The sequence below is a fragment of the Eriocheir sinensis genome, chromosome 69, assembly GCF_024679095.1.
Source record: "Eriocheir sinensis breed Jianghai 21 chromosome 69, ASM2467909v1, whole genome shotgun sequence".
Classification (NCBI taxonomy): domain Eukaryota; kingdom Metazoa; phylum Arthropoda; class Malacostraca; order Decapoda; family Varunidae; genus Eriocheir; species Eriocheir sinensis.
The window spans coordinates 100,283-120,490 of record NC_066577.1 but is presented as its reverse complement, the minus strand read 5'-3'; the positions used below and the strand labels follow the sequence as shown (position 1 = coordinate 120,490).

The 20,208-nt window shown below is 45.7% G+C and overlaps 1 long non-coding RNA gene across 1 annotated transcript; it reads left to right on the top strand.

Moving 5' to 3' along the window:
* The first annotated feature begins 2,734 nt into the window (after positions 1-2,734).
* On the top strand, positions 2,735-14,393 carry LOC126988349 (uncharacterized). The gene is made up of 3 exons (XR_007741831.1): positions 2,735-3,111; positions 11,890-12,061; positions 12,664-14,393. It is a non-coding gene; the product is annotated as an uncharacterized LOC126988349 (long non-coding RNA).
* The last annotated feature ends 5,815 nt before the right edge of the window (positions 14,394-20,208 follow it).

Genomic DNA, 20,208 nt, shown 5'->3' with positions numbered 1-20,208 from the left:
CCCATCTGTGGTGTCGCGCACGCCCCCTTAAGTGACAGTGTCTACGAACAATACGGACTTCAAGGGGGGCCACACCCACACTAATATAAAAGAACAAACTATTGGGCAAGCTTTAGAATAGGTGCCCTTATGGACGAGGGCTCCTTTAGCTCGTGACACCCCATGCCATACTAATAGGAATTCATCTATGTGCTTCTGTTTAAGGAGAGAGAGAGAGAGAGAGAGAGAGAGAGAGAGAGAGAGAGAGAGAGAGAGGTCAACTGTGTATTCCTCATCGTCTTTCTCCTTTTCTTCGTCTTCTTTTTCTCCTGCTTCTAAAATAATGAGTTATACATTTCTTTCCTATATAGAACGTTAAAAAATATTGATGTACATTTTCTACGTTTTTTATCCGCCCTTTATTCCCTTATCAGCCTGGCTTCACATTAATCAGTGCTTCTAATTTCAATTCTAAATTATTGTTTTCTGCTTTTCTCATTTTCTCAGACTCTTTTCAGCCATTGATATTACCCTCATTAACTCCTCGTTTGATCTTTTTTTAAAGCATCAAAACCCATCCATTTCAACTTGTTCCTTTTATTCCTCATCTTTCTCAAAGTTATCCTCCTCCTTCTGCTCGTCCTCTTCCTTCTCCTCAACGGATCGGAGACTCACCAATCCCTTCCTATCACTATTCTTTTTTTTATATGTAGCCATCACGCCTTTCCCTCCTCCCTCGCCTCACAAACAAGACAGTGGAGACTGGAGACCAATCCCATTTACTGCTCCTCTTAGTAGCCTCTCAGCGTCCTCCCTGGCAATCACGCCTGTCTCTTCTCCCTCGCCCTACAAACAAGAAGACAAGTATAATGTCTACCACAACTCCATGTCCTCTCTCCTCCCAGCACCCAAGGAGGAGCTGGTGGAGATCAACGCCGGGGGTCGGGGCGGCGTGCAGCTGGTGACGGACAAGAACTCGGGCACCAGCTGGCTCCTGGTTACCCACGCCACCTGGAGGGACGCCGGGAACTACACGTGCGCGCCCGTGCACGCCACGCCTGCCTCGGTGTCCGTCCACGTGATCGACGGTGGGTGGGCGTGGGCGTGGAGGGAAGAGGGGGAGAGGGTGCATGTGTGTGTAAAGCCCCGTTCACACTGTGCCGACTCTGGGCCACGACTACCCACGACTCTAGGGTACACGAGGTCTTGGGTGTTGATGTGAAAAGGTCGGGCATGTCTTGAAAGAGGTCTTGAGACTGTTGCCGAATGCTGCGCCGACGTCGTGACGGGAGTCTGGAGTCGTGAGGGTCAGCATGACATGCTGGCAACTAGTTAGCTGAATGTCCCAGACAGTCGGCAAGACACCAAAACCCCAATAAAACCTCCCCCCCTTCTTGGAGCGTGGGAACCAAGTTGTCAAATGGAAAAGTCGCTGGGTTGTCGTGGCCCAGAGTCGGCACAGTGTGAACGGGGCTTAAGGAGAGGGGGTGTAGTAAGTTGGAAGGTGAGGAAGGTGTGTATGAGGGGGAGGGGTCATATTTTTGTTTTCTATCTGATTTAGTGTTACTTTTCTACCTTTGTTTAACGTTATATATTTCTCCCCTCAGCATTTCTTCCCGCTATCTTTTTTCCAAGGCCAGATTTCTTCTGCCCTGTGTGACCTACTACTGCTGCCTTACTCTCACCTACTATTACTATTTGTTCCCTGTGTGACCTACTACTGCTGCCTTACTCTCACCTACTATTACTATTTGTTCCCTGTGTGACCTACTACTGCTGCCTTACTCTCACCTACTATTACTATTTGTTCCCTGTGTGACCTACTGCTGCCTTACTCTCACCTACTATTACTATTTGTTCCCTGTGTGACCTACTACTGCTGCTGCTGCCTTACTCTCACCTACTATTACTATTTGTTCCCTGTGTGACCTACTACTGCTGCCTTACTCTCACCTACTATTACTATTTGTTCCCTGTGTGACCTACTACTGCTGCCTTACTCTCACCTACTATTACTATTTGTTCCCTGTGTGACCTACTACTGCTGCCTTACTCTCACCTACTATTACTATTTTTCCCTGTGTGACCTACTACTGCTGCCTTACTCTCACCTACTATTACTATTTGTTCCCTGTGTGACCTACTACTGCTGCCTTACTCTCACCTACTATTACTATTTGTTCCCTGTGTGACCTACTACTGCTGCCTTACTCTCACCTACTATTACTATTTGTTCCCTGTGTGACCTACTACTGCTGCCTTACTCTCACCTACTATTACTATTTGTTCCCTGTGTGACCTACTACTGCTGCTGCTGCCTTACTCTCACCTACTATTACTATTTGTTCCCTGTGTGACCTACTACTGCTGCCTTACTCTCACCTACTATTACTATTTGTTCCCTGTGTGACCTACTACTGCTGCTGCTGCCTTACTCTCACCTACTATTACTATTTTTCCCCACTCTTCTATCTTGTTTCTGTTCTTCGTGTGGCTGTACGAGATCTTGCTATGGGAAGAAAATATCATAAAATCCTTCCTTCCCGAACGTTATGTATTCCGTATCATTCATTCTTCGTTGTTCTGTTTCAATTATCTTAGTTCTATTTATTTCGTTCACTATTAGTTTTTCGTTTTCTTTTCAATATTCGTTATCTCTCATGATCACTATTTGTTCTCTTTCTCTCACTATTCGTGTGTACTACTGGCCACTTGCAGACTCCTTACTTTCTTGTCTTTATGTTATCTCCTTTTTGGTCTTTAAAACACTAATTCTTCCTTTCCTCATCAGTCATACTCCTTACCGGCCACTTGCAGACTCCTTATGTTGTAATGGAATCTCCTTGTGGTCTTTAAAACAATCCTTCCTTTCCCCACCGCTGCGTGCCCTTGATCCCCGTTCCTTTCCCCCAGAAGAGGCTCCAGCCGAGCTCCAAAACGACCCCCAGCCGAGCCGGGCCCAGACGTCCACCCAAGGAACGCCAGGCCTTCCGCTGCTCCTGCTGGGGCCTCACCGTCTGCTGGGGCGCGACAGGACGAGAACGTGGTGCCTCTGGGTTCTCCTGGCTGCCTGTCTAGGGTTCTCCAGCGCCGTCAGGGGTACGAGTGGCCTTCAGGACGTCTCTCAGACTAGTAAGGAAGCCAAGGCATTGTTGAAAGTCGCCGCGAGGGAGGAAGGTGGTTTGCGGATATCCTTTGCTTCTACACTTCCTCCTCTTCTCTCTTTGCATCCTACACTTCATTCTCGTCTTCCCCATCCTTCATCTGATACACTCCACCCTTCTCTTCATCGATGGAATCCTACACTACCTCTTCCTTTTCTTCCTCCTCCTCCTCCTCCTCCTCCTCTCGCAGGCACCACGACAAAGCACTCAGTTCCGACGCCCACGTGCTTTGATCTAACCCCCTCCACTTCCTCCTCCTCTTCTTCCTCCTCCTCCTCCTCCTCCTCCTGCCGTTTCCTCACCCACGCTTCCTGCACTTCCCCCTCCCACGCCTTCCGCCCTCAGCTCTAGTCCAGGGCGGGGCGTGTGAGAAGCGAGGCGCGGGGGACGTAACGGCGCGTTGGTTGTATTGGTTGTCTGCGGTGATGTGGTGGAGTTGTGTTGCTGTGGTTGTGCTGCGGCGGTGTGCTGGTGCGGGTGTGTTGCGGCGGTGTGCTGATGCGGGTGTGTTGCGGTGGTGTGTTGTTGCGGGTGTGTTGCGGCGGTGTGTTGGTGCGGTGTGTCGGTGCGGGTGTGTTGCGGCGGTGTGTTGCGGCGGTGTGCTGGTGCGGGTGTGTTGCGGCGGCGTGTTGCGGTGGTGTGTTGGTGCCGGTGTGTTGCGGCGGTGTGTTGGTGTGGGTGTGTTGCGGCGGTGTGCTGGTGCGGGTGTGTTGCGGCGGTGTGTTGCTGCGGGTGTATTGCGGCGGTGTGTTGCGGCGGTGTGTTGGTGCGGGTGTGTTGCGGCGGTGTGTTGGTGCGGGTGTGTTGCGGCGGTGTGCTGGTGCGGGTGTGTTGCGGCGGTGTCTTGGTGCGGGGGTGTTGCGGCGGTGTGTTGGTGCGGGTGTGTTGCGGCGGTGTGTTGGTGCGGGTGTGTTGCGGCGGTGTGCTGGTGCGGGTGTGTTGCGGCGGTGTGTTGGTGCGGGTGTGTTGCGGCGGTGTGTTGGTGCGGGTGTGTTGCGGCGGTGTGCTGGTGCCGGTGTGTTGCGGCGGTGTGTTGGTGCCGGTGTGTTGCGGCGGTGTGTTGGTGCGGGTGTGTTGCGGCGGTGTGCTGGTGCGGGTGTGTTGCGGCGGTGTGTTGGTGCGGGTGTGTTGCGGCGGTGTGTTGCGGCGGTGTGTTGCGGCGGTGTGCTGGTGCGGGTGTGTTGCGGCGGTGTGTTGGTGCGGGTGTGTTGCGGCGGTGTGTTGGTGCGGGTGTGTTGCGGCGGTGTGTTGGTGCGGGTGTGTTGCGGCGGTGTGTTGGTGCGGGTGTGTTGCGGCGGTGTGTTGGTGCGGGTGTGTTGCGGTGTGCTGGTGCGGGTGTGTTGCGGCGGTGTGTTGGTGCGGGTGTGTTGCGGCGGTGTGTTGGTGCGGGTGTGTTGCGGCGGTGTGTTGGTGCGGGTGTGTTGCGGCGGTGTGGTGGTGCGGGTGCTGCGGCGATGTGTTGGTGCGGGTGTGTTGCGGCGGTGTGTTGGTGCGGGTGTGTTGCGGCGGTGTGTTGGTGCGGGTGTGTTGCGGCGGTGTGTTGGTGCGGGTGTGCTGCGGCGGTGTGTTGGTGCGGGTGTGTTGCGGCGGTGTGTTGCGGCCGTGTGTTGGTGCGGGTGTGTTGCGGCGGTGTGTTGGTGCGGGTGTGTTGCGGCGGTGTGTTGGTGCGGGTGTGTTGCGGCGGTGTGTTGGTGCCGGTGTGTTGCGGCGGTGTGTTGGTGCGGGTGTGTTGCGGCGGTGTGTTGGTGCGGGTGTGTTGCGGCGGTGTGTTGGTGCGGGTGTGTTGCGGCGGTGTGTTGGTGCGGGTGTGTTGCGGCGGTGTGTTGATGCGGGTGTGTTGCGGCGGTGTGTTGGTGCGGGTGTGTTGCGGCGGTGTGTTGGTGCGGGTGTGTTGCGGCGGTGTGTTGGTGCGGGTGTGTTGCGGCGGTGTGTTGGTGCGGGTGTGTTGCGGCGGTGTGTTGGTGCGGGTGTGCTGCGGCGGTGTGTTGGTGCGGGTGTGTTGCGGCGGTGTGTTGGTGCGGGTGTGCTGCGGCGGTGTGTTGGTGCGGGTGTGTTGCGGCGGTGTGTTGGTGCGGGTGTGTTGCGGCGGTGTGTTGGTGCGGGTGTGTTGCGGCGGTGTGTTGGTGCGGGTGTGTTGCGGCGGTGTGTTGGTGCGGGTGTGTTGCGGCGGTGTGTTGATGCGGGTGTGTTGCGGCGGTGTGCTGGTGCGGGTGTGTTGCGGCGGTGTGCTGGTGCGGGTGTGTTGCGGCGGTGTATTGGTGCGGGTGTGTTGCGGCGGTGTGTTGGTGCGGGTGTGTTGCGGCGGTGTGTTGCGGGGCGTGAAGAGGAAAACTTTGCATCTATCGTGTGTGTTGTCCCTCCTCCCTCATGCAGGTGTAAAAATGTGTTGCTCTTTCCTGCTCTCTTGATCACGCCACACACACACACACACACACACACACACACACACTAACTAACTAACTAACTAACTAACTATGTACAAATTTTAAGGTCGTGTGTACAGTAAATTCATCAGTGTGTACCTTTCCACTCCATCATCCAGTCACATGAATACATACATACATACACACATACATCATACATACATACATACATACATACATACATCATACATACATACATACATACATACATACATAAAGTCCCTAGCCAGGCAGAGCGATATAGACGGAAAGAGAGAACGGAAAATCACGTATAATTTGGTTTTGATTTTTTTTTTTCGTAAACATACACTTGATAATGAGACGCATATCACACGTTTTTTTTTTTCACTTGTCGCTCTAAAAGTGTGGAAAAAAGTGGACGTAAACAAGAGATTTTAAATCTAAATGATAAAACGATGAATGTCAAGAAACGTTAATGATAAAAAGAGTGGACGAGGAAAAGGTTATGAAAGAGAAAAAAAGTGAGAACGAGAAAAAAGTGTTTGACAAATAAAAGGTTAATGATAAGTTGAGAATAAGAGAAAAGAAATGTGTGGAAACTGACGAATGATTGAAAAGATGCTTAATTAAGGGAAAAAATGATGTGAAAGGTAAAATATACAAAATAATGTATACAGAAGAAAACTTAGTGATTGATGAAAAGATTGATGAGAAAAAGATGGACGATGAAACAGGTGACGGAGTGATAGAAAAGACTGACAGAAAAAAAATGGACAAATGAGGGAAAAGGTGAACGAGGAAAAAAAATGGATCACAGCAGAGGAAAATTGAAAGGCAACAGAAAAAATCGAAAATAAAATCGAGAATGCGTAAGTAAAAAGTAAAAAAAAAAAGGAATAAAAGTGGAAACTAGAAGGGAAGACTGTGCTGGGATGAAATTAAAGAGCAAATGTGATCAATTATTCTCTGTTTTGTGGAAATGCGATACAAATGGAAAGAGTGCAAAAAAAGGATACTGAAACTCATAAAAATGGAGGATGTGAGTATCAGAAGAACGTAAACATCGAATGAGAAAAAGGAAGGAGTCACCGAGAATGACTCCCGTAAGGTTGAAATAAAACTGAAAAAAAGAAAAAGATGAAAAATGATGAAGACTGAAAAAATATTGAAAAAAATGGCATGATTGAAAATTATCGAAAAATATGAACTTCAGAAAAGGAGTGAGCAATAATTGTCAAGAAAACGTATAAAATTCAAAGAAAAAACAATAAGATATCATTGAGGAAAAATGTGCGTATATAGAATTCAACTGTTATTGTGACCAATGATTCTTAACTTTGTGAAAATGAGATAAAGATGAACAATATAATGAACGATTTAAAGTTATGAAATGAGAATTTGTAAAAAAAAATGGTAATGTTAGGACTGACTCGATTTCTGAAACTTTGACAAATGAAAATATGTAAAAAAAAACCGGGAAACTTACGCAAAAGGAAAGTGAAAAGCATATATGAAGACATTTTAAAGAAAATAAAAGAAGAAATAGATAAAATTCTCAAGGGGAAAAATGTGCAAATATTGAATCGGGCTTAATAATGTGTAAAAAGTTTCTCGTCCTTGTGGAAGTGCGAGAGATGAAAAAAAGAGGACTGACACTCACACAGAAAAAAAGCAGATAAAGTTAAACTGTTAAGACGATCAGTGACTCACTCTCTGTTGGTGGAGATGCGATAAAGATAAAAAAAAAGAATGAAGTTGTTAGTCGGAGTATGCTGACGAATTCCTTGTTCTCGGATCCTTCGCGATTTCTGATAAACAATGAAATAAAACAGGAGGAAAAAGATTCATCAAGTGCTTTGTACATTAATCGTCGACGCTGTGATCCATTAGAGAGTAAAACCAAAACGGCGAGATAATAATAAAAGAAAATTACCAAATGGATGAGTTACCGTTAGCAATTATTCATTTTCTATTAAGTGATTTCTGTGGGAGGGAAAATGTGAAAGAAAATTAGCGGGTTGCTCTCTCCTCTCTCTCTCTCTCTCTCTCTCTCTCTCTCTCTCTCTCTCTCGTGACCTGAATACACATAGGCTACACACAATATCGTTTTAAAATATGCATCCTTCCTCCTTATCAATAATAATAACAATAATAATAATAATAGGTTTATTAATGTAAGGCAGCCGTATGGCTGAGAACATACAAATAAAAATTACAAGAAACTAATAGTAAAAGGCTACACTAGAGGGAGGGAGAGGGTGGGGGGTGGTTTGGGAGAGCTAAAAATAGAGACATAAGGGAAAGGGAGGGTGGTGTGAAGGGGGCACTTAGAGGGGTAGCGGCGAGGTGGTAATCTCCACCGCGGCTCTTTGGGAATATGACTGTCACTGGGCATTGTTTAGCATCCGCACCATCGCGGGCACTGCGCTACGTTTGTAACGGTCGGTTCGCGGCGCTCTGAAGGGGTTGAGTTTGTTGTGGTGTCTGGTGAAGCGGGTGGGAGGAGGCGCGTCGGGTGGCAGGAGGTGGCGGTGGCGAGGATGAAGAAGCAGGGAGATTCCGAGTTTTTTTGAGGGCGTCCTGGTGCTTGTCAGAGAGCCTCGGGAGACTCAGGGTGGCCAGGGCATTGTCGTAGGTGTGGTAGTCCTCCTCGTGCTCCTCCTTCTCCTCGTGCTCCTCCTCCTCTACCTCTTCCTCCTCTTCCTCCTCCTCCTCCTCCTCCTCCTACTCCCGCTCCCCGAAACTACCATTCTCTCCTTCCCTCTCCTCATGTTCCTACTTTTCTACATACTGACTCTTCTTCCTCCTTCTTCCCTTTCCCTACGTCTCTATCTTCCTCTCCTTTTTCTCCGTCACTCTGTCCCTACTTCTTCTCTTTTTGTCTTTCCTCCTCCTCTTCTTCCTCCTCTTCTTCCTCCTTGAAACTGTGGTGTTCAAGGACTCTCAATGCCATGGAAAGAGGAACCGTTGGAAGAAAGAAGAAAACCAAAGAGGCAGACAGAAAAGGAGGAGGGAGAGGAGGAGGAGGAGGAGAGAGGGAGGGTGGTGAAGAGAATGGGGCCAAGGAAAAAGGCAGTGAAGAGAAAGCTGGAGAGATGGAGAGAGAGAAGAGGGGTAGATGTAGAGGAGTAGAAGGGAGGAGAAACTGGAGAAAAGTTGGAGGAAGTGAGAAGAGGAAACAAAACTGAGGAGAGAATAAAAAAGAGGAAGATAAGGGAGGAATGAAGGTAGGGAAAAGTAGAGGAAGAATGGAGCAAAAGGAGGAAGAGAGAGAGAGAGAGAGAGAGAGAGAGAGAGAGAGAGAGAGAGAGAGAGAGAGAGAGAGAGAGAGAGAGAGAGAGAGAGAGAGAGAGAGAGAGAGAGAGAGAGAGAGAGAGAGAGAGAGAGAGAGAGAGAGAGAGAGGTGCCTTTATTTTCTTTTAAAAATATTAAATTAAAGAAAACTATGTAAGGAGAAAAGAAGGAAAGAAAGGGAAGAGAGAATGAGAAATAAGTGGAGGAAAAGTACGAGAAAGAAATGAGATATAATGAAGCTGGCAGGGAGGAGCGGATGGGAGGGAAAGTAGTAACGGGAGATGAAGAATGAAGAGAAAATGAAGGAAGGACGAAGCAGCTAACATGAAAAAGGCGAAACAAAAAAAATGAGAGGGAAGAGAACAAGAACATGAAAATAAAATTGAAGGGAAGATGGAGGAGTGAAAAAGAAGGAATAACCAAAGTGAAAAGAAGGAAAAAACGGGAAGGAATGAGCAAGAGGACAACAATACAGACAGATGAAAAATTATATTAAACTCGAAAGAAAAACAAACTAATTATGAAAAGAACTGGAGTGTGAACACAAAACAATTAAGTTAGTGAGAAGGTATTAGGAAAAAAAGAAAAACTATACAAAATACAATACACAGAAGAGTGAGAAGAAGAAAATGGAATGACGATGATAGAAATAAAAGACAAAACCGTGAACAGATATACACCGAGAAAAGAAGAGCAACGGCGATAAAAAGATAAACAAGGCAAAATGTAAAGAAAAAAATGTGGAAGAAGAAGAAGAGGAAGAGGTTGAAGATGAGAAGGAAAAAGGCAGTAAGGAGGTGGATTAAGGAAGGTAAAGGAACACAGAAGGAGCGAGATACTGAGAAAAAGCTAACCAATAGAATATACAGAAAGTTAGGAAAAAGAAAAGGATATGTGGTAAAGGAGTAACACGCACAAAGGAATTCAGAAAATAAAGGAAAGAAGAAGGGATACAGAGAAAAAGAAAAGAGAGTGTGAAAGAAATCCTGAAATACCTGTGAATCCCTGAGGAAAAGATCAATGGTGTGGAAGCGGAGGAGGGGAAAGAAGAGAAAGGAGAGGAGATCAAGGAGGGGAATCGGAAAGGAGGTGGAAGAAGAGTGAAAGAGACGCGTAAAAAAAAAAAAAAATATGGAGATACTGGAAAAGGAAGAGGCAAAGAAGAAGAGGAAGATAAAGAATAGAAGGAAGAGGAGGAGGTGGAGGAGGTGGAGGAAGAAGATTAAAGAGACAAAATTTGATATCACATGAGGAGAGGATTGTGTTAGTATGTGAATATGTGTGTGTGTGTATGTGTGTGTGTGTGTGTGTGTTGCGTCTCACTTCCCTGATTGATGAACTGTGCTTATTGTGTGTGTGTGTGTGTGTGTGAAAAAGAGAGAGAGAGAGAGAGAGAGAGAGAGAGAGAGAGAGAGAGAGAGAGAGAGAGAGAGAGAGAGAGACGGGCTTGAAATATTAAAAATAATCGATTCTGCAAAACTAAGTGAATTGAAACAAATGGAAATGTTACGCTCGTGAACATGATTCTTCGAACGATTTCGTTCTTTTTTCGCACACGATTTGTTAAACTATTTCTCTCTCTCTCTCTCTCTCTCTCTCTCTCTCTCTCTCTCTCTCTCTTTTAAAAGCGCTCAAGGGGAAGAAAAGAAAGCGGAAGAGTAAAGGAGAGAAGGAACATGCCAAGAAGAAAAGGAAGAGCGGTGACGAACACTGAAGCGAGGCAAATAAAGAATGTTCACGCAACTTGAAGGAAAAGGTGAAGGAGTGAAGGGAAAATGATTAAGAAAATAAGAGGAAGGAGAAACAACAATATGAAGGAAATATTGAAAGGTGTCAAATAAATTAAAAAAAAATATGAAAGCAACTCAAAATGAATAATAGATTTTAAAAGTCAGAAAGGTTAGGAAAAAAGAAAGTAATGGCCGGAACGAAAAATGGAAACGTGTCAGTCGAACAAAAGAACAGACCTGTGAAAAACTCACCATTGAAACTTAATTAGAAGAGAGAAAGGCAGAAACACTAAGAGGAAAAAAGAGGGAAAAATGATAAGAATGAAATTAGAAAAGAGTCAATAAATGTATGAATAATTAAACAAAGAAACGGAATAAAGAAATATAAGTAAATACAAGATGAACACACGCAATAAATATTAGGGAGATGTGAAAACGAGGGAATATTTTCAGGTCCAGCGTCATTACATACTCGTTTTGTTATAATTATGTGTTCTCCATATTTGATAGGCTAGTGTCACACATTCACGATCTTGACTCGACGTTAGAAAATGTCACGCTGCCAGACGTACGTTAAAATCATCGTAAATAGATCCCCTAAAATGTCGATCATTGCCGACGTCGAAACGACGTTGTCGAGACGTTGCTGAGAGGGACATCCAACGGTGATTGTTTACTGCCGACGGTGGCAGATGTCGGGAAGGGCGCTGAGTGTTTAGAAATTTCCAAAAAAGTCGGCGTGTGACCTGACGTCGGGAGGCGTCGAGAGTCAAGATCGTGAATGTGTGACACTTGCCTTGGTTGTCTTTGGTACATGTGTTCCTCATAACAAATTATACCACACAGTGTTTGGCTGGTGTGTGTTGAGGCTTTGTTCCCTTTTTCCTTACTATGCAAGGAAGAGAAGTTGCTGCTCACCCTCAGCATCAATTCTGTTGATCAAATGCAAGAGGAATACAGAGGTGATTTTTAGGAAACCATTTCCCGGTGCTGCTCTGAAGTCATGACCATTTTCACTTCATTTCAAAGTGCTGGCTTTGGCCCCTCATGTGGTGTTCACTGCGTAATGGTTTGCTTTCCAGGAACAGCTGCATTGCATGTTTAAACAGGAAGATGGGATGATTAACAAAATTAAAGTACATAAGATTAATGGAAACTTTTGGATAACTTTCAAGAGCGTTTATAATTCGGGTTATATATATATATATATATATATATATATATATATATATATATATATATATATATGTATATATATATATATATATATATATATATATATATATATATATATATATATATATATGAATAGGTTATAGTATATGTGTACTGTTTTAGGGCCCTACACTGTGTGTGGAGGAAATTATCAACGGCATCCCGAGTAACGACACCAGTACCCAGCCGGTGGCCACACAAGCTGCACGCAAGAAGCTCTCAGCCCGCTCTTAGATGCCACCCCGGATGCCGGCCTGGTGCACCCCCTTGTACTCCTCCTGGAGAGGGCAGACAAGTGAGTGTGGGCTGAGTGCTGTAACCAGAGGACAGGGTTCAGGATGTCTATTTATTCTCTTTATAAATTAAACTTTCAAGAGAGGAATATCAAATCTTCTCAAACTGAAACTGATCACTCTTTTGACATGTATTAAGGCCATAGGAGCAACAGTTGTGTTCACTTATTTATTTGTTTCGCTCTTTAGCTGCCTCCTTTATTTTATAAGTAAACTGAATTACAAAATGGTTTGTACAAATTGGCGACCATTACTGTTACGTGTAGGATTACTTCACGACGAACGTGTGGAGATGTGTGGCTGCCAAGCGCCCTGCCGCAGCCCCGCCCTACACGTTCTATACTGTTCTTTCTGACCCATTCATAAGTAATAGCAAGGTTAAGCATTCTGTGGCATCCAGCCCTGAGTTGTATCGTTCCTGCTGTGAGGGTCTCGCGTTGAAAAACGTGAAGGGGAACATGAAGTCTGAAGATGAAGAGAAAGCGGTAGAAAAGGGTGTCGCTTCTTGATAGAATCTTCCTACTTTGTTTTTATGTTGTATGAACAAATTATTAGTCTGAAGTTTGTTCCTCCATGTAATCCACGGTGTTTGCCTCCCCAACAGCCTCGGATGCTGTCGTGTTGTTCGTCAAGCTGCTCCCCTCGCCGCACACCAACGTAACATGCAGAGCAAGCCGTGTGGGCGCCGGGAAACACTGCTGGCGATGACCCCAAACTCAGAGACTTCGTCATTAAGGCTGGCATTGTACAACCTCTTCTGGAACTCATTAGACCAGACACAGAGGTAAGTTCATGAGGATGATTTCTTACATTTTATAATGGGATGCTCTACCATTCAGTGATGTATTCTTTCTTCACTTCAAAACTGAAGCACAAAGTGCAACAGTAAACTAATGTTTATAAGAGAAAGAAAAAAAAGAATAAACTGTCTTCAGTATCTTCATTCCAGTAGCATCACTGCATCATAATGAATGTATTGCTGAGTGTAGATACACAGGTCATTGTTGAGCAGACATAAAAAGGCGGCACCAGGTGGAAGGCCACAGCCACAGACGGCAGGCCAGTGCTGGTACACAATACGGTGATGGAGGCAGTTATAATGAACGCGGTTATAACTTGTTGGCTATTGGAATATGTTTGAAGGATGGGTACTTTGAATTACAAGGAACTAATAAAGTAATGTAAAGGCTAGAGTTCAATTCTCAGGTCTGAGGACATGTATCTTAACTAAAATTTCTAAGTCATTCATTCATTATTGTCTTAGAAGACACAATAAAACCCAGTGAGGTGATGCCCCACCCGGACCGCTTCCTGCATGCATCAGTTATTTGTGTGTCATACCAGTGCGGGTATTGTAGGTTAACATGGCTCGTTAATATTCACCCAGCAAAGGGTTATAAATGTGTTCATCTTCTCAAACTGCCGAGATCAACGAGGTGGACCGCCTGGGCCAGATGACTGAGGAGTGCGGCAGACTGGACAAGACTGAGCACTGCAGCACCACGACAACGAGGCCGTGTATGAAAAGGCCCTGGATGGATATCATCGAGAAGTGTTCCGGCGAGGAGGAGGGGCCCGAGGTGAGCAGCACCACCAGTGACCAGGTGTACGACTACTCTGCCGTGAACAACGTGCCTGAGGGTGGATTCTCTTTCTAGGACTTCAATGTGCATGTCTGGCAAGGGAGGAGCAGCAGCAGGCAGGGTGTGTGTTCCACGGCGGAATAATGTGATAATGTATCTAACCGTCAATCTCACTTGTCTAAGTGACCTCTGCAGCATGTTTTACTGTGCTTTCAGTGGACCCGCTGGTGCCTCAATGTTTTACTGGGCCCTCAGCGGACCCGCTGGTGCCTCAATGTTTTACTGGGCCTTCAGTGGACCCGCTGGTGCCTCAGTGTTTTACTGTGCTTTCAGTGGAACCGCTGGTGCCTCAGTGTTTTACTGTGCTTTCAGTGGACCCGCTGGTGCCTCAATGTTTTACTGGGCCTTCAGCGGACCCGCTGGTGCCTCAATGTTTTACTGGGCCTTCAGTGGACCCGCTGGTGCCTCAATGTTTTACTGGGCCTTCAGTGGACCCGCTGGTGCCTCAATGTTTTACTGGGCCTTCAGTGGACCCGCTGGTGCCTCAATGTTTTACTGGGCCTTCAGCGGACCCGCTGGTGCCTCAATGTTTTACTGGGCCTTCAGTGGACCCGCTGGTGCCTCAATGTTTTACTGGGCCTTCAGTGGACCCGCTGGTGCCTCAATGTTTTACTGGGCCTTCAGTGGACCCGCTGGTGCCTCAATGTTTTACTGGGCCTTCAGCGGACCCGCTGGTGCCTCAGTGTTTTACTGGGCCTTCAGTGGACCCGCTGGTGCCTCAGTGTTTTACTGGGCCTTCAGTGGACGCTGGTGCCTCAGTGTTTTACTGGGCCTTCAGTGGCCCGCTGGTGCCTCAATGTTTTACTGGGCCTTCAGTGGACCCGCTGGTGCCTCAGTGTTTTACTGTGCTTTCAGTGGACCCGCTGGTGCCTCAGTGTTTTACTGGGCCTTCAGTGGACCCGCTGGTGCCTCAGTGTTTTACTGGGCCTTCAGTGGACCCGCTGGTGCCTCAGTGTTTTACTGGGCCTTCAGTGGACCCGCTGGTGCCTCAGTGTTTTACTGGGCCTTCAGCGGACCCGCTGGTGCCTCAGTGTTTTACTGGGCCTTCAGTGGACCCGCTGGTGCCTCAATGTTTTACTGGGCCTTCAGCGGACCCGCTGGTGCCTCAGTGTTTTACTGGGCCTTCAGTGGACCCGCTGGTGCCTCAATGTTTTACTGGGCCTTCAGTGGACCCGCTGGTGCCTCAATGTTTTACTGGGCCTTCAGTGGACCCGCTGGTGCCTCAATGTTTTACTGGGCCCTCAGTGGACCCGCTGGTGCCTCAGTGTGTGTTTCAAAATTGTTTGCTTGATAGGCTGAAGCTTGAGGAATTCTGTGGATTACTTTTCATATCAGGTAATGGCTTTTTACCTGTTTTTTCATTCATCCAATAAATTTATCTTTATAAACTGCCTAATGCATTTGACGCAAATGATATTTTGTAATAAGGGACCAAATAAACTCGTGCCAGATGATGAAACATTTGATCATCCAGCACAATGTATCCTTCTCAACCTGTCAAAGATATTTTCCTACATCAATAAAGTTAAAATAAGTTGTCTTGGTGCAAATTATCCTACAAATGTTATAAAAAGTCTCTCCACGCGTTTCATAGATTTTTTTCATGATAGTTTAGCTAAGGGCTATTGTTAATTAATGTGGGTTTTTAACTATACAGAGTTGTTTTGAGTGTAGGGTTTACTTTCCTTAGATTTTTCATTCACACGTAGTCACGTACAGACACCCTGGCAGGCCTGGACGCTGAAGACTGCGTAGTGTGACTGGCCACTCAACACTGACATGTCCTGCTTCCCTGACTAAGACCGTGACTGGTTACATAGACATCATTGTTACAATCTCATATATATATATATATATATATATATATATATATATATATATATAGATATATATATATATATATATATATATATATATATATATATATATATATATATATATAGTAAAGTAGCCAAATCCATCTGGCGCCGCTACCCGCGCTTTTTTTTTTTTTTTACAAATAGAAATACGATAATGTTCGCAATTTCTTTTATTTATTTTGTACGTTTATATTTATTTTATTATTATTATTATTATTATTATTATTATTATTATTATTATTATTATTAGTAGTAGTAGTAGTAGTAGTAGTAGTACGTATTAGCAGTAGTAACAGTAATAGTAGTAGTAGTAGTATTGTTATTATTATTATCATTATAGTTAGTAGGCTAGTAGTAGTGTTCACAGGAATGATACCCCCTAGATCTCAGTGAATCTTTGAAAAGGCACAATTTAGGTTCTAAAAGGGGGGGGACGCCCCCCGCCTGGATCCGCCACTAACTGAAAGGAATTTGTGCTGTTCCTGTTTGGCACGACGCTGTGTATAGATGCTGCCGCTAAGTCCCTGGTTGACTGAATTCCCACTGATAATTATGCTCTCCACCCTTGACCTTGCCACACTGCTCAGTGCTTGGGGGAACTTTGTCTCTACCTCCTCTCCACCATCCCACTGACAGCAAGTTGGCCCTGGACAACCCTCCTGTTTCCTCGCAGTACCTCCATCCCTCCTATCTAGGGGTGGGCAGGTACCGTTAATTTGAGTACCGGTAATACCGGTACTAAAAACTCCATTCCTGGTAATACCGATCCGTTACCCGTACCTGCAAGGTACCGGTACTGGTATCTTAGGTGCTAAAGGTACTTTACCGGTACGGGTTCTTGTTGTTGGTGATAGTCAGGTTCGTTATGTTGACAGGTATTTTTGCTCCAAGGATAAGAACAGGACGAGGGTGTGTTTCCCAGGGGCAGGGGTGGGCCATATATCAGACAGGATTGAGGCGTGTATGGCAAGCGAGGGATCGAACCCCATTGTCTTTCTCAGCTGTGGCGGAAACGACGTTTCTCGTGTGCCAAGCGAGGACCTTCTCAGGCGTTTTAGAGAATTGTTAGGCAGGATACGTGACGCTGGTGGGTCACCAGTAGTGTGTGGCGTCCTGCCAAGGAGGGGCGTTGGCGATGGATGGCTGTCCAGGGCGATAGCAGTGAACAGCAGACTTGCTGAGCACTGCGAGCGCAATGGGTGGCTGTTCGTCGACAATTGGGACCTCTTCTTTGGCAACGACGCCCTCTACGCCCGTGACGGGATACACTTGACGTTCAAGGGTGTTGAGGCTCTCTCAGACTCCCTTGAGCGAGCACTTGGTACCCTGAGGGATTTTTTAGTATAGGCGAGTGGTGGAGGAGTAATGTGAGCAATTGGAGTAGTAATGGGAGGTGAAATCTAGCTCATAATATAACCAGGCAGCTTAGAAGTAATTCTAGAGGAGTAACAGAGGACGTGCTAAGAATCTTCTATACTAACAGCAGGAGCCTCAGAAACAAGATAGACTTACTAAGGGTGAAGCTTGTTCAGAAAATTTTGACATAATAGCGATCACTGAGACATGGATAGACTTTGCTAATAGAAATTTTAGGTCAGAATTTGAAATAACGGGTTATCAGATGTTTCACAAAGACAGAAGGGGCAGAAAGGGAGGTGGAGTTGCGCTATATGTTAAAGACTCACTTAAATGTTTAGTTAACAACTCAGTCAAAACTAACATGGATTCAGAATCAGTTTGGGTGGATGTTTACAAAGGTAAAGAAAAACTAACTCTAGGAGTTATATAAAGGCCACCCAACCTTAACAGGCAGGACACGAGTATATTACTACAGGAGATTGGCAGGGCGAGTATGAGAAGAAATGTCTGCGTAATGGGGGACTTTAATTATAGGAATATAGACTGGGAAGATCTAGTGGGTGACCTGGAAGCCGAGGACTTTCTTGAAGTTATACAAGATAATTTCCTTAAGCAGGTAGTTACTGAGCCTACCAGAGGAGATAACATATTAGACTTAGTCCTAACCAATAATGGGAACTTGCTACGTGAGTTGGAGGTGGGCGGAGAGTTAGGAAATAGTGATCACAGAACGGTTCGTTTTAGGTTAGACTGGGCGGTAACCCGTGATCCAAACCCAGTGTTAGTGCCAGATTTTAGAAGAGCAAACTACGAGGGGCTTCGAAGATATCTTGAAGGGGTAAACTGGGATAATTTAGGGATTCATGAGGGCCAGAACTGCGGATTGGAGAGCCAGGAGAACCAGGTAGAAATGTCTTACAATAATTTAGTTAGAGTAATAGTAGAGGGTCAAGAACAGCATATACCACAGCGAACACTTAGAAAAGAAAACAATGATCCTAAGTGGATGACTCGTGGACTAAAACACGAGATTGGGTTAAAGAAGTGAATTTATCAGAAAATAAAGAATGGGGAAACACATCTCAGGGGCCGGTACGTCGAACTATCTAGATTAGTTAAGAAAAACACCAGGATAGCAAAATAGAACTATGAGATCAAAGTAGCAAATGAGGCGAAAAGTAATCCTAAGGGCTTCTTTCAGATGTATAGAACAAAAACACGGGAGAAAATTGGACCGCTGAAATCAAACACAGGGTAGCTAGTAGAAAATTACGAAAATATGAGCACATTGTTGAACGACTACTTCCTTTCAGTATTCACACAGGAGGATCGAACGACTATACCGGAAAGAGTTCAGGTGTACGAGGGCGGGGATGGCGATAAATTGAGGGATATAATCATTACCAGGCAAGTAGTTCAGGATGAGATAGATAAGCTTAAGAAGAACAAGTCGCCAGGTCCTGACGGGATATTTCCGAGGGTATTAAAGGAGCTAGGTGATATAATCAGTGACCCACTAACCGACATCTTTAAGATGTCGGTAAATACTGGCTATGTGCCGAGCCTATGGAAAGTAGCTAATGTGACGCCGATTTTTAAAAAGGGGGACAGGTCAGTTGCTTCAAACTATCGCCCAATTAGCTTAACATCTGTTATAGGGAAGATGCTGGAGTCCATAATAGCCAGGAACATTCGGGAGCATTTAGAGAAACATAGCTTAATTCACGACTCGCAGCATGGGTTCACAAAAGGTAGGTCATGCCTCACCAATCTCTTGTCCTTCTACAATAAAGTATTTGAGGCGGTTGACAGAGATGAAAATTATGATGTAATCTATCTTGATTTTAGTAAAGCGTTTGACAAAGTTCCTCACCAACGACTGCTGCTTAAATTACAGGCTCACGGAGTAGAGGGTAAAGTTTTGAACTGGGTCAAGGCATGGCTTAGCAATAGGAAGCAAAGAGTGCAAATCAATGGTAAAAGATCTGACTGGGGATGTGTTACGAGTGGGGTCCCACAAGGTTCGGTATTAGGTCCACTTTTGTTTATTATTTATATCAATGACTTAGACACAGGAATTAGTAGTGATGTTAGTAAATTTGCAGATGATACCAAGATCGGTAGAGTAATTGAGTCGGATCAGGACGCTAGTATTCTCCAAGGTGAACTCAACAGATTATATGACTGGGCGGATAAATGGCAGATGGAGTTCAATGTAGGGAAGTGCAGTATTCTGAGTGTAGGTAGGAACAACCCCTCACATAACTATTGCTTAAATGACACTCTCATAAGTAGGTCTGGGTGCGAGAGGATTTAGGGTCTTAGTGAGCTCTGATCTCCGTCCAAGGGCACAATGCATTCAAGCTAGAAATCGAGCTAATAGGGTACTGGGATTTATTTCAAGGAGCGTAAGCAACAGAAGCCCCGAAGTCTTCCTCAAACTATATTTAGCATTAGTTAGACCTCATCTTGACTATGCGGTTCAGTTCTGGTCACCCTACTATAGAATGGATATCAAAATGTTAGAATCGGTGCAGAGGAGGATGACTAAGATGATTCAGGGGTTGAGAAACTTGCCATACGAGGAAAGACTCAAACAGTTAAACTTGCATTCTCTAGAAAGGCGAAGGGTGCGTGGAGACATGATCGAGGTTTATAAATGGATGAAGGGCTTTAATAAGGGAGACATTCATAAGGTTTTGTTGGTAAGAGAACCGGGTAGGACACGAAGTAACGGGTTTAAACTGGATAAATTCAGATTCAACAGGGACATAGGCAAAAATTGGTTTACTAATAGGGTGGTGGATGAGTGGAATAGGCTTAGCAGTCATGTGGTGAGTGCCAATACAATTGTCACATTCAAAAATAGACTAGATAAATTCATGGACAGCGATATTAGGTGGGGTTAGATACACGGGAGCTTAGGGTCAAAGGAGCTGCCTCGTACAGGCCTACCGGCCTCTTGCAGACTCCTGCGTTCTTATGTTCTTATGTTCTTAGCGGTATTAACGGTACCGGTACCTTAGCGGTACTAACGATACCGGTAACTAGTTCCGTAACTTAGTACCTGTCTCGCTAGTGCCGCTAAGGAGTCGGTGCTGCTTTGGTTTCGGAATCGCTACTGCAGTCAGGAGTACGCACTCGGCATCTCTTGTCGCCTGAAGAGGACGGCTGCTCATCGTGTGGTTCACGCCGGAGTCAGTATGTGTCAGGAGAGCGGAGCTGCCTTGGTTCGCTGCCCTACACCCTCGACGTGTCTTCACCCCGACGCTAAGTAGCCTTCCTCTC